The 18,559-nt window shown below is 36.8% G+C and overlaps 1 protein-coding gene across 46 annotated transcripts in view; it reads left to right on the top strand.

The window, feature by feature from the left end:
* The window catches only part of ZBTB20 (zinc finger and BTB domain containing 20), a 789,483-nt gene that overhangs the window by 510,577 nt on the left and 260,347 nt on the right, over nucleotides 1-18,559 (top strand). For 6 of the 46 annotated variants that reach the window (XM_045036369.1, XM_045036338.1, XM_045036352.1 and 3 more), the window contains one exon: nucleotides 8,399-8,438. The exons of the other annotated variants lie outside the window; for them this stretch is intronic. The gene's annotated coding sequence lies outside the window, so the exon portion shown is untranslated. The remainder of the gene's footprint in view (nucleotides 1-8,398; nucleotides 8,439-18,559) is intronic. 46 annotated transcript variants of the gene reach the window in all.

Genomic DNA, 18,559 nt, shown 5'->3' with positions numbered 1-18,559 from the left:
CACTGTCAGCACAGAGCCCAACTTGGGGCTCAAACTCATGACTCTGGGATCATGACCTGAGCTGAAATCAAGAGTCTGATACTCAACCAACCGAGCCACCCAGGCACTCCCAAAATTGATATTTAACTTTAAAAAGGATAGGCCAATAGAGGTATTATTGCTACCTGCTCTCACTCTTATTCAAGATTACAAGGTGACATATCTGACAGAATCCAAATGAACATGGTTATCTTCTCTAGCCTTGTAGTGCAAGCTACACACTGTCAGTGCAGAGCCCAACACAGGGCTTGAACTCACAACTATGAGAACACGCCCTGAGCTGAAATCAAGAAGTTGGATGCTTAACCAACTGAGCCACCCAAGCACCACATATATACATTAAAAGCTATTGAGTGAGGGTCTGGCTTTCAGTCATCTTGAAACTAGGTGCTCAATTAAATTCCTCCCCTGGAACACTGACAGGTCTTGGCATACCTACAACAATAGGAACATATCAAGAAAATCAAGTGGTTTAGATAATCACAAATGTTTCAGACACAACCAAGAACTAGGGAAAAGCTAAACTTTTCCCTAAGGGTGAATCAACTAAGGGTGAAGTTGATTACCCACATAAGGCCACTCCTTCAAGACTGCGGGGGATAGCTGTTTTGCCTTATACATAAAAACAAACACAGAGAGCCATGTAAAATGAGATAATATTTCAAATGAAGAGAAAATGTTTCAAATGATAGAAAAAGAAGAAGCCCCAGAAAAAGACCTTAATGATAGGTCAATAAGTAATCTACCTGGTCAAGAATTAAAAGCAATGGTCATTAAAGGTGACCACCAAACAGGGAGAAAGAATGGATGAACACACTGAGAATTTCAGCAAAGGTGTAGAAAATATAAGAAAGTACCAAACAGAACTCATAGAACTCAAGAATACAATAGCTGAACTGAAAAATTACACTATAGGGATTCAACAGCAGACTGGATGAAGCAGAAGAATGTATTAGCAAGACGGAAGACAAAGCAATGGAACTCATCCAAACAGAGCAGTAAAAATATAAAAAATTAAATGAAGACAACGTAAGGGATCTATAAGATATCAAGCAGAATAACATTTGCATTATAGGGGTCCCAGAAAAATGAAAGAGAGAAAGTAGCAGAAAACTTATTTGAAGAAATAAGGGTTGAAAATTTCCCTACCCTAGGGAAGGAAACAGACCTCCATGTCCTGGAAGCCCAGCAAGTTCAAAGTAAGATGAACCCAAAAAAATCCATTCCAACATATTATAATTAAAATTTCAGAAGTTAATGACAAATAGAGAATCTTAAAAGCAGTGAGAGAAAAAGTTACATACAAGGGAAACCCCATAAGGCTATCAGCAGATTTCTGAGTAGAAATTTTGTACACCAGAAGAGAGTGGCATGACATATTCTCAATGTGCTGAAAGGAAAACACTTCCAACCAAGAATACTGTACCCAGCATGGTTATCATTCAGATGCAAAGGAGAGATAAAGGGTTTTCAAGACAAGAAAAACTGAAGGAGTTTGTCACTATTAAACTGGCCTTACTATCAAGGTTTAAAGGGACTTCTTTAAGCTAAAAAGAAATACCACTAATTAATAACAAGAAAAATTATGAAACTAAAACTCTCAGTGGAAAAGATAAATATATAGTAAAGTAGCAGATTAATCATTTAGAAAGATACTCTGAAGGTCAAAAGACAAAATAGTTAAATTAACTAAAGTTATAATGATTAGTTAGGGGAGACATAAATAAAAAGATATAAAATGTAACATCAAAAACATGAAACAGTAGGGAGTTAAAATATAGAGCTTTAGAATGTTATCAACTTAAATTAAACTGTTATACATACAAGTTGTTTCTGTAAGCTTCATGGTAACCACAAAGCAAAAATTTATAGCAGATACACAAAAGATTAAGAGAAAAGAATCTAAACATACCACTAAAGAAAGTCATCAAATGACAAAGGAAGAGAGCAAGAGAAGAAGAAAGGGATAGAAGAACTATAAAACAGCCAGAAAACAATTAACAAAATGGAAATAAGTACAAACCTATCAATGATTACTTTAAATGTAAATGGACTAAATTCTCCAATAAAAAGACAAAGAGTGGAAGAATTAATAAAAAAAATAAGACCCATCTATATGCTGCCTACAAGAGACTCACTTCGGTGTAAGGATACACACATACTGAAAGTAAAGGGATGGGAAGTAAAGGGTGGAAAAAGATATTCCATGCAAATAAAATGAAATGAAAGCTGGTATAGCTTTACTCATATTAGACAAGGTATACTTTAAAACAAAGAGTGTAATAAAATACAAAGAGGATCAGGGCAGTACATAATGATAAAAAAATCAACCCAGCAAGAAGTTATAACACTTGTAAATATACATGAACCCAATATGGAAGTACCAAAATATGTAAATCAAATATTAACAGACCTAAAGGGAGAAAATTGCAGCAATACAATAATAGTAGGGCACTTTAACACCCCCACCTACATCAATGAATAGATTTAGATTATCCATTAGGAAAATCAGTAAGGAAACATTGACCTTAAACAACACATTAGACCAGATGGGCTTAATAGATATATACAGAACATTCTATCCAAAAGCAGCAGAATAAATATTCTGCTCAATTGCCCATCGAACATTCTCCAGGATAGATCATATGTTAGGCCACAAAAAAAGTCTCAGTAAATTAAAGAATACTGAAATCATATCAGAAATCTTTTTGGACCACAATGCTATCAATTACAAAACAAAACCAAAAACTGCAAAAAATACAGATACATGGAGACTGAACAACATGTTACTGAACAACTATGGAGTCATAGAAGAAACCAAAAGAGAAATCAAAAAACACCTAGAGACAAATGAAAACAGAAATATCACATACTGAAGTCTATGGAATGAAGCAAAAGTAGTTCTTAGGGAGATGTTCTTAACAACACAATCCTCAAGAAACAAGAAAATTTTTAAATAAACAACTTTTCACACCTAAAAGAACCATAAAAAGAACAAATGAAGCCTAGAGTTAATAGAGGGAAGGAAATAATAAAGATTGGGGCAGACAGAAATGAAATACAGATTAAAAGGCAATGAAAGATCAATGAAACTAAGAGCTGATGTTCTGAAAAGGTAACAAAAATGACAAAACTTTGGCTAGATTCACCAAGAAAAAGAGAGAGGGCGAAAATAAATAAAATCAGAAGTTAAAGAGGAGACATCACAACTGATACCACAGAAATACAAAGGAACATAAGACTACTGTGAACATTTTGGATGACCTAGGAGAAATGGATAGATCCCTAGAAACCTACAGTCTTCCAAGACTGAATCATGAAGAAGAATAAAATCTGAATAGACTAATTGCTTGTAATGAAATTTAATTAGTAACAAAAAGCCTCCCAAAAAACAAAAGTTCAATACCAGACAGCTTCACTGGTGAATTCTACTAAATATTGAGAGTTAATACTGATTTTTCTCAAACTCTCCCAAAAAAGAGAATAAAAGTGAACATTTCCAAACTCATTTTATGAGGCCAGCATTACCATGAAACCAAAAGCAGACACGGACACCAGAAAAAAAAGAGAGAGAGAGAGAGAGAGAGAGAGAGAGAGAGAGGAGGGGAGAGAACAGGAGAGGAGGGAGGGGAAGGGGGAAAAGGGAAAGAAAGAAAGTTATAGGCCAATACCCCTGATTAACAATAAGTGCAAAAGTCTTCAATTAGATATTAGCAAACCAAATACAATAGTACATTAAAGAGATCATATCATACATCATGATCAAGTGGGATTTACTCCAAGATACAAGGATGGTTCAACATCCCCAAATCAATCAACATCATACAATGTATTAACAAAATGAAGGATAAAAATCATATGACATCTCAAAAGATGCAGAGATAGCATTTAACAAAATTCAACATTCATTTGTGATAAACAGTCTCAACAAAGGGGCTATAGACCTCAACATGATAAAAACCTTCTATGACAAGTCCACAGCTAATATAATACTTAAAGGTAGAAGATAAAAGCATTTCCTCTAAGAACAGGAACAAAGCAAAGATGCCTACTCTGACTTTTATTGAATATATTATGGCAAGTCCTAGCCAGAGAAATTGATGAAGAGAAACAAATGAAAGTTATCCAACTTGGAAAGGAAGAAGTAAAATTGATGCTATTTGCAGATTCTATGCTATATATATAGAAAATCCTAAAGACTCCACCAAAACAACAACAACAACAACAAACTATTAGAACACATAAATGAATTTAGTAAGGTTGCAGGATACAAAATCAATATACAAAATTGTTGCTGTTCCTTTTTTTAGAGAGAGAGAGAGAGTGGAGAGGGGCAGAAGGAGAGAAAGAGAGTGTGGAGCTTGATTTGGAGCTTGATACCATGATCCTGGGATCATGACCTGAGCCAAGAGTCTGAAGCTCAACCAGCTGAGCCATCCAGGCACCCCCAAAATTATTGCATTTCTATATACTAATAATGAACTACCAGAAACCAAAATCAAGAGAACAATACCGTTCAAAACCTCATCAAAAAGAATAAAATACCTAGGAATAAATTTAACCAAGGAGGTGAAAACTGTAAGACACTTATGAAAGAAATTAAAGGAGACACAAATAAATGGAAAGGTATTCTGTGCTTGTGGATTGAGAAAATTAATATGGTTAAAATGTCCATATCACTTAAAGCAATCTATAGGTCCAGTGCAATCCCTATCAAAATTTCCATGGCACTTTTCACAGAACTGGAACAAATAATCCTAAAATTCATATAGAACCACAAAAGATCCTACTATGTCAACCAAAGAAACCTTGAGGATGAATAACAAAGCTGAAGGGATCATGCTCCCTGATTTCAAACTTAAAAAGTTATATGATATGGCACAAAAACAGACACTCAGATCAATGGAACAGAACAGAGAACCCCCAGATGGACCCACAAACGTATGGCCAACTAATATTTGACAAAGCAGGAAAGAATATCCAATGGAATAAAGATAGTCTCTTCAGCAAGTGGTGCTGGGAAAACTGGACAGCGACATGCAGAAGAATGAACCTGGACCACTTTCTTACACCATACACAAAAATAAACTCAAAATGGATGAAAGACCTAAATGTAAGACAGGAAGCCTTCAAAATCCTTGAGGAGAAAGCAAGCAAAAACCACTTTGATCTTGGCCACAGCCAACTTCTTACTCAACATGTCTCTGAAGGCAAGGGAAACAAAAGCAAAAATGAACTATTGGGTCCTCATCAAAATAAAAAGTTTCTGCACAGCGAAGGAAACAACCAGCAAAACTAAAAGGCAACCAACAGAATGGGAGAAGATATTTGCAAATGACATAACAGATAAAGGGTTAGTATCCAAAATCTATAAAGAACTTATCAAACTCAACACCCAAAAAAACAAATAATCCAGTGAAGAAATGGGCAAAAGACATGAATAGATACTTCTCCAAAGAAGACATCCATATGGCCAACCAACACATGAAAAAATGCTCAACATCACTCATCATCAGGGAAATACAAATCAAAACCACAATGAGATACCACCTCACACTTGTCAGAATGGCCAACATTTGCAACAACAGATGTTGGCGAGGATATGGAGAAAGGGGATCTCTTTTGGTGGGAATGCAAACTGGTGCAGCCACTCTGGAAAACAGTATGGAGTTTCCTCAAAAAGTTAAAAATAGAACTACCCTACGACCCAGCAATTGCACTACTAGGTATTTATCCAAGGGATAAAGGTATGCTGTTTCAAAGGGACACATGCACCCCAATGTTTATAGCAGCACTATCAACAATAGCCAAAGTATGGAAGGAGCCCAGATGTCCATCAATAGATGAATGGATAAAGGTGTGGTATATATACACAATGGAGTATTACTCAGCAGTCGAAAAGAATGAAATCTTGCCATTTGCAACTACGTGGATGGAACTAGAGGGTATTATGCTAAGCGAAATTAGTCAGTCAGAGAAAGACAAATATCATATGACTTCACTCATAAGAGGACTTTAAGACACAGAACAGATGAACATAAGGGAAGGGAAGCAAAAATAATATAAAAACAGGGAGGGGGACAAAACATAAGAGACTCCTAAATGTGGAGAACAAACAGAGGGTTACTGGAGGGGTTGTGGGAGGGGGAATGGGCTAAATGGGTAAAGGGCATTAAGGAATCTACTCCTGAAATCATTGTTGCACTATATGCTAATTTGGATGCAAATTAAAAAAACAAAATTTAAAAAAAAAGCTATATGATATTGGCATAAAACAGCCACATATAACAATGAAACAGAGAGCCCATAAATAAACCCACATATATAAGGCCAATTAATTACTATAAAGGAGGCAAGAATATACAATGGGAAAGGACCGTCCGTTCAGTAAATGTTGTTGGAAAACTGGACAGCTGTATGCAAATGAATGAAACTAGACCATTATCTTACATTATATACAAAAGTTAACCCAAAATGGAATAGACTTGAATCTAAGACCTGAAACCATCAAACTTCTAGAAGAAAATGTTGGCAGTAAGCTCCTTTCACATTGGTCCTAGTGATGCTTTTTGGATCTTACTCTGAAGGCAAAGGAAAACAAATGGGACTATATCAAACTAAAAAGCTTCTGCACAGTGAAAGAAACCATCAACAAATAAAATGCAGCCTACTGAATGGGAGAAGATGTTTACAAATCATATATCCAATAAGGGATTACTATCAAAATGTATAAAGAACTCGTACATTTCAATAACAAGAAAACAAACAATATAAATTTAAATGGGCAGAGGGCCTGAATAAATATTTTGTAAAGAAGATATACAGATGGATAACAGGTGCATGAAATGTTACTCAACATCACTAATCATCAGGGAGATACAAATCAAAACCACAATAAGATATTACCTTACATCTGTTACAATGACTATAATAAAAAAGACAAGAAGTAACAAGTGTTGGCTAGGATATGGAGTAAAAGCAATATTCGTGTAATGTTGGTGGCAATGTACATTGGTATAGCCACCGTGGAAAACTGAATGGAGGTTCCTCAAAAAATTAAAAATAGAACTATCATATGATCCAGCAATTTCACTACTATCTATCCAAAGTATCTATCTGAAGAAAGCAAAAATACTAACACAGAAAGATATATGTACCATTATGTTTATTGCAGCATTGTTTACAAGTAACCTTTCTGTATCTATAGATGTATGGATAAAAAACGTGGTATGTAAACACAATGGAATACTACTCAGCCATAAAAAAACAATAAAATCTTACCATTTGCAATAACAAGGATGGATCTTGAGGGTATTATGCTAAGTGAAATAAGTCAGTAAGAGAGAGACAAGTATCACGTGATTCCCCTTATTTGTACAATCTAAAAGACAAAACAAACAAAACTCAGCCTCATAAATATAGAGAAAAGGTTGGTGTTTGCCAGAGGGGAGGGGTTGAGGGTATAAAATGGGTGAAAGGGATCAAGAAGTACCAACTTCTAGTTGTAAATTAAATGGCATGAGGATATAAAGTAAAGCATAGAGAATATAGTCAATAACATATTAATTTTGCATGGTGACAGATGATAACTAGACTTATTGTGGTGGACATTTACCAATCAAATCAAACATCAAATCACCATGTTGTGCACCTGAAACTAGTATAATAATGTATGTCAATTATATCTCAAGAACAATAAATAAATAGGTCTCTAAAACCAGAGAAAATAATTTTATTTCCATGGCAGGGAATCTGATTCCTTTCATTTTATCTCCTGACATAAAGAAAAGTACCTAAGAAATCATTAAAAAGTTGATATAAAAATAAATCCTCCTTTGAATATATGAGCTATGTAACTTTATTCTCCAAGTGCTTGCTAAGGTCCCAGTTACCCAAGACAGAGCCAGATGCAGGAAAATAATTCATACCAAGACCTACTGTAATGCTAGTAAAAAGGCAGTTGAAGCTTTTTGAAACCATGTTGCTGCAGGTTGAAAAAACATTAACCTATGTGCTTTTGAGTTGAAGGAAGAATTTTGTTTGTGGGCATTGGCATGGTTGCTCTATGTAAAATGTGGAGGTTGCACACATCTCTAACACAGAAAAGAAAATGCGCAAGCCAGCCATATTCTAACCTTGAATATGTGGTTGCTTTTAATGACACAGTGCATCAAGGTCAAGAGAAGGTGCCCTCAGCAGATGGAAGACTTTCAAAGTGAAAAAGCTTCATTTACATTTAAAATATATTGCATTTCACATGATTTCTGAAGAACACTTGGTTGTTGCAGTTATAACCATGGCTCATTTCTGTAATCATGTGTCAAGTAACTGACTTACCTCATGTTTGTTTCTCTGGCAGGTGTTTTCTGTGGAAGGGCAGTGAAAAAAGGTGGAGGAAGGTATTCTTTAATATCTTGTTATAAACCCACTAGGTGTCACTGCTTTCGGTGGGACTCTGGAAAGGAAACTGTCAGAAGACACATCTGTGTCTTGGCAAAAAAACAGATATCATAGCACCTTAACTTTTAACCTCTGCTGTACATGAAGACCTATGTAGGAGACTTTCTCATGATTATTTGTGCCTGTAGTTCCTTTATTTTGAATTTTTTAAGATGGAGTTTTGCAGTATTTATATTTGAATCCTATTTTGTTCGTAAATAGTTTACTGAAGCTATTCTAAAATATGTATCCGCCTTAACTTTTTAAATACCCAATGGAATTATTAAAGGCATTTAAGTGCTTTGGTAACATAGAATGCATTCAGAAGGTTTGATCTCACATCGTTTATCAGGTACTTTAGGGATGAGATGCCACATACTTTCATGCCAGTGGTATGGAAACAATTTTCTTCTTTCTTTTTTCTTATCCTGCCTCTCATGTGTGTTCTTTCTCTCTTCTTGTTCTTCCTTTCTCTCCCAGTTTCATGAAAATTCATTTATCTGTGACATTTAAAGACTCTGTCTGAGAGGTGTCTGGAGCTGTGGCTGGCTGTGTACATCAATAGTTTCTTGGAATGTGGCACTCTGTCAATATTTGGGGGCCTCAGTAACCGCACTTAAATGCAGTGCCTGCCAGCGATCACTCTCTTGGTATCTCAGTAACAAGTCCGAATGAAGGGATATTAGCATGTCAAATTCTTTTACAACTGGCAAGACTTTGTTGACAGTATATGGGCATCTTGCATTTGCCTCTTGCACCTTTCTGTTTGTGTATATGATGTCACTTTTCCCTCTGTGTAAAAAAAAATAGGAATCTCTGAAACATGCTATTATGAAACCAAAATAAATGGCATCATTGTACAATCTTGATTTGGTAGGTTTTATAGTATATAGCTATATGCATAGGAAACACAGTCTTTATTATATTCGAGGTATTTCTTTTTTGCTTTGGTTGTATGTGGACCAAAATTATTGTTGCTATTTTATGGCAGAAATATATATGTTAAGACTTTCTAGGTGAAGTCTCCATAGTTTATGTATGAGTCTAGTGTGATAGAGATTTAGCTACATAAAAAGAAATATTAGTAGGTTGGAGAAACAAGATAATTCTTGTAAACAAAAACTGTTTACATTTTCAAACATTTCTTAGTGATCCTTTCTACTTCTCAGTGAAATGGGCCATTTATAAATTAAATCATTAAAGCATTATTTGGTCAACTTTCCCTTGAACTACCCTAGATAATAGCATATTGGCCTTTCGAGGTTTGTAAGACAGACCAATATTAGGGCAACATTTTAGTTACGGAAATACTGTGCGCTCTCAACCTGTGTATAATCTTGATGATATCGTCTAATGAGAATCTGTCAGGAATCAGAACTTTAAAGAAAGGAACATGGAAGATGAGAGTTTACCAGCAAACCAGTCTTATCTTGGAGATCTACATCCAACCCAAGGATGGGTATGGAAGGATTTGCCAAGCTTTAGGTCCTGCTCAGATTAAATAATGCAGGTTTCCTATATCCAAGAGACTATCCTGGAACTATTCATGTCCCTGGATGGAATTATTAGCTACTGCTTCCTTGGACTCATTGGACCAGCAATAACTCCTAAGTTGAATGAATTCACCCAAGCTTCATTTCATTCACAGATCTTTCCCAGTATGGATTTTCAATCCAGGTCCCTAACATATGAGTACTCACTTACCATGGGAAGTTTTCTTGTTAGGACTGAGGAAAAAAGTACCTAGTTAACAGTATTAATGTAGTTTCAGTACAACTGAACACAAACTCAGGACTTCTAGGACCTCTAGTTATACTTCAGAAAAGGAAACACACATATTTATTTGCCTCATAATTATGACTCATATGTAAGGCTAAAAGTTCACTTGATCAGCTATAAATGCTGCCTCCAGATTTTATTTCATAATATATAAATCATTTTTTAACTCCAATCAGTCATCATCTTTGGTAGGCTGAAGGCCTCTTGGGAGTGTCATATTAAACTAGACAGCATAGATGGACAAAGAAATGTCACAAGGACTCCAACCATCAAAGATCATCTGGCAGTGTAAGGGCAGGTCTTGAAATCAAAAAAGAAAAAAATAGGCACAAGGATTGAGAGAACAGGAAAAAGGAGAGCCTAGGTATACATGGATTTGTAACATGGCCTGGATCAAGAGATTTGGTATTTTTCTTCATAATTCATTTACAAAAACTATATAGTAACATCCACAGATGCTGATGAAGAAATAATGCTCTCCTGTCTCCTGTCTGTACTTAGATCTTTTTGTGGTCCCATAGAGGAAGAGGAAAAATCCAATATATGGCATTAGTCATAAAATTTTTATACTACCAAAACTTTCGAGATATAATAGAGAACATTTTCAGCACCTTCCATGGACGAATTAGAAACGTCTCTATTGCTAACACTAAAACTCATCTGCTGGGCTTAGAATGTAACCTCCTCTTGCTCTGGATTCAGAATCTTATGAATATACATTATATCTGTTCTTTATTATATACTGTTTGTTTAATGTTAGACACTAATCCTTTCTGGGGCAGAGAAAGAAACCAGAATAAGATGAGAATAAAGAATCGTCCTGCAGAATTTATAGCTAAGGACAGAAGGAATTTTGTTTTCTTTTGGATCACTTCAGACACATTTTGGAACTGTAGTTGAAATTTGATGGGCTGCAATTTAACCATCTCTTTTCATTAATACTAGAATGTTCTCTTGCTTAAACCAGGAAAGACTTGGATTCTTCTCCCTTAGAGATGCTAGCCACTTCTTCAGCTCTTTCTTTGCCAGTGTATATTTTGTCTACAGATCACCGAGTAAAGTGACAGAAATAAGGACTGTGGGACAGAGTGCTGAAGGAGTACCTCTGATCCCACCTAAGCAGGGAAGGTGCATACATTGACTCTTCAGCATTGGCTACCCCTTCCAGAAAAGAAATAGCTGCCTGACTGGATGGCTAATAATCAACAGAACACTTGAATGGGTTGTTTACAAGGCCTATCTTAACATAAAGTGCAATCTTCTATTGCTATGGAGATGACCTTTGTTGGTGATAGACATCACTCAGAGAGAGATCCACAACCCCCACCCCACATGGCACAAAAAGTAAATGGGTCTATCTGGTTTTGTTAGGTCCCAGTCACAGGGACACCTTTACTCAGAAATCAGTCTACCTCCATTTTTTAATCAATAAGTTGTCATTCTTATTTTTAGTTCATGAATGTTTTAATGATTTATAATAGTTACTCCCTCCACCCTCCTAAGAAGTCTACTTGCCAACTTTTAACTGAAAAGGACCCCATGTAAGAGGTGTTATTACTACTAAAGAAGTGATTTTTAGGACTCATCTCAAGATCTAGTTTAAAGAAAAGGCAAAAACTGAATTTCTGATGTACGTACACCAGAATGGAGACTGTTGCCTTTGTTCTTTTTGAAAAAAGTGAGCTTTTGAAATGCTTCTCTATAATCAAAGCCCTCTTTTCCCCAATAATTACAAAGGATATACTTTTCAGTTTCTACTCAAGTAATAGTGACTTAGATGCCACCTGCTTAAATAGCAGCCATGGATCCAGTGACCATTTATGTGCCCAGAAGTAATGACTGTTCAGTTTTGTAGGTGAATCTCTTGGAATTGTGTGCTGGGAATAGACTAGATCAGGGCTTAGATTAGTTGATTAGATTAATTGTAATAGGTATAAGAATGGATTATCTGGGGCGCCTGGGTGGCGCAGTCGGTTGAGCGTCCGACTTCAGCCAGGTCACCATCTCGCGGTCTGTTGAGTTCCAGCCCCGCGTCAGGCTCTGGGCTGATGGCTCGGAGCCTGGAGCCTGTTTCCGATTCTGTGTCTCCCTCTCTCTCTGCCCCTCCCCCGTTCATGCTCTGTCTCTCTCTGTCCCAAAAATAAATAAACGTTGAAAAAAAAAAAAAAAGAATGGATTATCCTGTTAGAAAATATACATTATAGCTTTCTATAGAATAAAATTCTATAAAAACAATAGGCTAGTCAAAAATTGAGAATAGGTTGGATTAAGAATAGATAGGACTAAGTATTTTAGAGGAAGATTCTCTAGAAATTTAATATATGAGCTTTCCATTAAAAACATTGTTATATTTGTATTTAATATAATTTTAAAATAAAATCATCATAGAAATTCAAACTCTGACAAGAATGGTGCTCTGTGGCTGATCACCCAGGAAAGCTGCAGTTTTGTTCTAGCTTAGCTTGTGGGTGATAATACTCCCACATTTGACTTCATTGTCCCTTCTCTGCCAAAATGAGACTCACTATTTGGGAAACTGTACCTGAAAATAGTCATTTTGATACTTCTATCTGTAAGTTATTGACATGGAAATCTAACCTCCATGCAAGGAAATACCCCGGTGAACTGATTTGCCAATCCTCTGACAATGCTAGGACATTAGGTAATATGCAATGCATACTGGTATGTTTTCTTTCTTGGCCCAGTGAGAGCTCTGGTGAACTAAGGCAAAGCTAGAGTTATGATATCACTCCACTCAACTAGCAGAGCTTTGAATTTTGCCTCAAATGACAATCCACCAATAAATCATTAAAATTTCTCATTTATTTTATTTGATGCCAAGCACTTCAGAATTCTCAGGAAATGTCTATGAAGGGATCAGTCAATATGGAGAAGTGTAGAAATGGTATGCCATTGGGGTCCATCCTGGATTCTGGTTTTTGATTGCCTTGATTATCTAAACACATGGTCTCCAATATGAGCAAACTCGGTGTAGTCTAAATTATTGGTAGCAGCACTTCAATATGCAAAATCAATTTTAATTTAAAATTGTATTTTAAGAAGGAGTAAGAAGGGAAAAGTGATGCAAAACCACATTGATAACAGGACACCAGAAATTTCAAATGGTTGCAAATCACGATTTTAGACGTCGAGGACAGGGAATGCATGCTTTAAAAGTATGGTGTTTTTATGCGCAGTGGCCAAATTACAGTAATTTGAGACTTGGGAGAGAGGACAATCATTTGAAATGGACACTCAGTAAAACAGAAAATAAACAGAATGTCATTAAATAATGGGGAGAGGTAGCATTCTTCACAGGAGGGAAAGCAAACCTCCCAAGTGGCAGTCCATTCACACCTCCCTCACTACATGTATATAAAATTTCATAATAGCTCTACTAGCTTGCATATGTTAACAGCTGCTAAACTAATGCCACATACCTGAATATACATATCCACATTGCTTGCTTTCTGTGGGACTGTCTTCTTTCTCCACAAATTAAAGAGTCTGCAGGGGAAGGCATATAACTTTGTTTCTTTTGAATCTTCTCTTAAGTCTTGTATTTTCCATTACCCACCATGGTTTGGCAAATGTCACTGATGGACTGAAAATAAAGAATGACTAGCTCTGTGGGCACAATAGCATCTAGAAGTAGAGCACAGAAAGTTAATCAGGAGTGTGAAAGGTAAAACAGAAATTTAAAAATAGCTGTAATAGTGAAATTCTTAAGAAGCATGCAGAATATAGACATTGCCACTATTTCCTCTGAGCATAGATCAGACACTTAATCATTCTTCTCTGAATTCACTAAAATTTGAAGGAACATCTTAGTGAGAAAGAGTTATAAAACCCTTCCCCCCCCCCAATTTAAATTTAACATTTTGAGAAAAAAAAAAAAGTTCTTTAAGGGACAAATGTCTCAAAGACATGGAGACTTTTTTGCTTATCTTAGAAAAAGGAAAGTTGAGTTACTGAGCTAATTCCAGCTTTTAAGCAAGTTAAGGGAAATAAGAAATGAGATTTTCTCTGTTTTCTTCACTGAGGATCCATAGTAATAAAATATGCTTATCCTTATCCTGCAACAAAAAATCTTTAGGTTTGATAATGAGGTAGGGTCTTGATAGTGAAGCTTCTGAATACCGAAGGGGAAGTTGTGAGATTGGCTTCTGTGAGGCTCTTTAACTTAAATCGGATAGACCCCCATCTTCTGGACCAGTTTACCTGTGTCAGGGGGAAGAAAAGGAATGATTTCTCTAGGTGGTTCACATTTTTCACACGTTTCTTCTCTCCCTTTTTTTTTTTTAAAGCCACTGTTATTCAGAGGCAAAAACTGCGGGAAGCTACGGGGATTTCTAAATGTGCTTGGCAAATGGGAAAGCAATAGCAGAGCCACCAATGAATCATGAATCACACTAGATTACTCTGTGTTACATATGCTCACTTATGTAGCCATCACACTCTGTTACAATCATTTCCTATAACAATTGATTTACTACAAACTTTCAACAGTGGTTGAAAAAAAAATTGCTCGTGAACAAAGAAATTAGAGCATATTGTTCAGTGCTCTATAAAAAGGTATAGTAGACTTTTAGTGCAAAAGTTATCACATTTCACTCTCTGCTTGTTGGTGTCAGTATTCAAAGTCAAACCCATTACCATTAAACTTAAACCATCTAGGATCTCCTGGGTGACTCAGTCGGTTGAGTGTACGACCTCAGCTCAGGTCATAATCTCATGGTTCATGGGTTTGAGCCCCCATCGGGCTCTGTGCTGACAGCTCAGAGCCTGGAGCCTGCTTCCAATTCTGTGTCTCCCTCTCTCTCTGCCCCTCCCCTGCTCTCGCTCTGCCTCTCTCTCTCTCCTTCTCAAAAGTAAATAAACATTTTAAAAAATTTAAACTTAAACCATCCCCTTCCTACTGCAGTAAGTGAAATATTTTTGATTCATCTCCAAAAATATAAAGCCAATAAGTGTTGGTGGTATTTGCTATAAATAAGGGGAAAGACCCACAGAATGCAGTTAGGGAGAAGACATCCTCAATTAGAAAAGAAAAAAATCTGCCAAACTCCTCCTATTTGCCAAGCACTCATCTAGGAACTGGAGGTTCAGAGGCAAATAAGTTTCCATCAGTAAAGAGTGCTCGCAGACTACTGAAAACAAACAGACACATACACAGGTAACTCTAGTTAAATAGATATGTATTGGAGTAAAGGTATAAGCAAGGTACTCTATAGATTTTCCTGGGACAATTCTGGTTTGTGCCTATGGTGGTTTAATTATTCATAGGGTCCTTATATGCCCTGGTTTAGACAGTAAGTTATATGTTTACCCTATAAATAGCTATAGCCGTCAAATCTGCCTGAGGTTGTCTAGCGAGAGTTTCCACAGATTAGGACAGACAATCAAAGAGATTAAGAATGCTTTGCCACACATGTTGTCTACATTCAAATAGAAATAGAAATGAAAAACTTAGTACACTGACTTTCATTTCTCCCAGCATTGTCAGAGGAAGAAACTGGGAATTTAACTCGTGTGACGTGAGGAGAGAGGGAGAAGGCAGGATAATCTAAACCCATTTATTGGTATATGATATGCACAAAGGGTGTCTTTAAATGAGCCATTAAACTATTGGATCCCCTGAAGCTCTCCCAACTGAAAGGTGGTGTGAGAAAAGACTAGAAGCTATGAAGGGAATTTTAGAAAGATGGCTTAAGGTTCAACATAAGAAACCTTATTTGGTGCCAAATTTTGTACAAATAGAAGGAGTCTAAAGCAGGATTGGGTTGCCTATGAGGCTGAGAGCTCTATGCCCCTGATGGTGTGCAGCAAAGGCTGAATGACCATCATGAGCAAACTCAGGCATTAGGTCAAAACTCAGGCCACTGATTAGAGTTCTATACACATTGCTGATCCTATGATTTTATATTATGCATTGGGTTTTTTCGAGTAGCTTTTAAGTAAGAATCCTGCACTTGGGGAAACCCCTAGAAGAAAAAAAAAGTAGAAATATCATGAAAAACAAAAGAAACGAAACAGTTTGTGAGCTAAATGCTCGTGACCCACTCTGAACACACACTAAAAAGAGATGAGGGAATGTCAATACAGATCTCACTGAGCTTATTCTTTGCCACTCTTACAAGGAAAGCAGCTATTTGACACATAATATTCAGAAGACATGCCTCCCTCAGAGGTCTCTACCTCTTGGACATATACTCATTTAAAGACGGAGCTGCTGCAAAGTCTTGCTTTCCAGTTTGATTTGCATAGCTCCAAGTTTCGTTCGAATGGGACCTGTAGCAAAGCTATCATTAAAGAGAAACAAAGCAGAAAACTGAACAAAGGATACATTCTGTGCAAAGTTAGAAGTTTAGACTGTTTCAGAGATCCTTGTCATGGTAAGAAAGATGTCCGCCCCTTCCCCCACCTGAAAAGAATAGCAGACAAGTGACAAAAGGAGGCTCCCTGGAGGTAACATGGGAGCAACGAGTAGGGGGACTAAGGGCTGCACACACGAAGAGAGAGAAAGGGGTTGGCATGGACACAGGAGATGCGGCCAAACACCCTGCATTCACAGCAGAGATGCGTGATTAGGTTGGAATCACTTTCGCCTCTTCCCCAGGGTATGCAAGTAGGAATAGGTCAGGCTGAGGCAAAAGGAATGACATCCTGATGAGGCTCAGCTTTCCCAGGGGCCTACAAAGGGCGGCAACACAGCTAGAGCCAGAATATTCTCACTGGCCCCTTTATATGAAATCTTGAATATCTACATTTACAGATTAAAATGTTTTCCAGTACACCAGAGAGAGAAAAGTCTTCTGAAGGTAGTGGAAATGACTTTAGTTCTCTAGTGGTTAAGAGTCTAAGGGCTTAAAGTGAGGAAAGTTGGTTTCAATCCTCTGCTACTTAACAGATAGATTTATGGGAAAGTATTTAAATTACTCTAAGTTTTCATTTCCACATGTTAAAAAAAATTGATAATGCATACACCACTGAGCTCTTCTAAAGATTATATTACACATGTGAATTGTGTAACACATGTAGTGTCTGGCAAATAATTATTAACAATAAAATTTTTATTCAGTGAGGACTGTTACCCATTTTCGTAACGTTTTCTGGTCACTTACACCAAACCCTGCCTCATCTTACGTCATTACTTTCTGTCTGGTCCTTGACATTCCACACTCTGTTTCAGCTTTGACCTGCTTCCCCAGATACTGTGTTATCTCCCTGCTTCAAAACTTCATGCTTCTGTTCTTTAAAAGGTATACTTACAATGGTTTATAAATTCAGTACCAACAATGTGCAAATATTTCAAATCATAAAAAGAATACATGACTTCTAGGAAATACTGTTCTTGTTCTTGAACTCTGAAGGCACTCTTCATCTTTTATAATATTGACCCTGAGCCCATTCATGTCAAGTGAACAAGATATTATTTTATACTGTCTTCCTGGGAGGTTAAAATGACTCACCAAAAGTCACTCAGTGATCTCAGATGAGGAATCCAATGAATCAATCTAGAAATCTTGATCTAAAATCTGCCAGGGTCTCCATTTACTGAGAAAAAGTCAGCCTAGAGAGGATGACCCCCAGGAAATTTTATATTCTGTTATTACTTTTTACCACATGCTTAAAATGTTTTCTGGATTTGGACTTGCCCTCTGATTACCCACAGGATACAGGGAGAAAGCTGTGTCAGTTCCCTTCTCAACAGCTAAAGCAGTCCTTGTCACCAAAACTATCATATGTTAGATCACATGTCAGTGTCTGTGACATAGTCAGGCCTTGGCTTCCCAGGATCTACTCATTACAAGTGAGTTTATGTGCCTTGAAGCATATGGCCTTGATATATGATCCCAGAGCAAAAGAGCAAGGTATTTCAAGCTGGCCACAATTTTATTGACTCTCACAGGCTTTCTTTGTAGTCATTCCAATAAACTAGACAAGAAATTTCTGATGCTCCAAGCTATCCAGTCTGCAGGACTCCATTTCATGATTCAGAGTCCAACTAAACAACTCAAGAGTGCTTTTGTGTGACACTGTGACCACAGGAATAAATAATTGCTTAGTAATTCTCTTTGAGGCAGAAAATTCTAAACATGGAGGAACCATTTCCCCTTAATGGGAGCCAGAAATCCTGTAAGTGCTTGAAATGGCATTCACAAGTCTGAATGGTAAACAGATAAAAACAGGAGCGCACCAGTTGCACAAATGACTTGCTTGTCACAAACTTGTCATTGCAGTAATCTAACATTTCTTTCACAGAGCCCGATGGAAAGGATGGAACAAACAGGCCCTGCTG

Source organism: Felis catus, chromosome C2 (genome assembly GCF_018350175.1).
Source record: "Felis catus isolate Fca126 chromosome C2, F.catus_Fca126_mat1.0, whole genome shotgun sequence".
Taxonomy (NCBI): Eukaryota; Metazoa; Chordata; class Mammalia; order Carnivora; family Felidae; genus Felis; species Felis catus.
The sequence above is the reverse complement of the archived record's forward strand: the minus strand, read 5'-3'. Positions and strand labels throughout refer to the sequence as shown.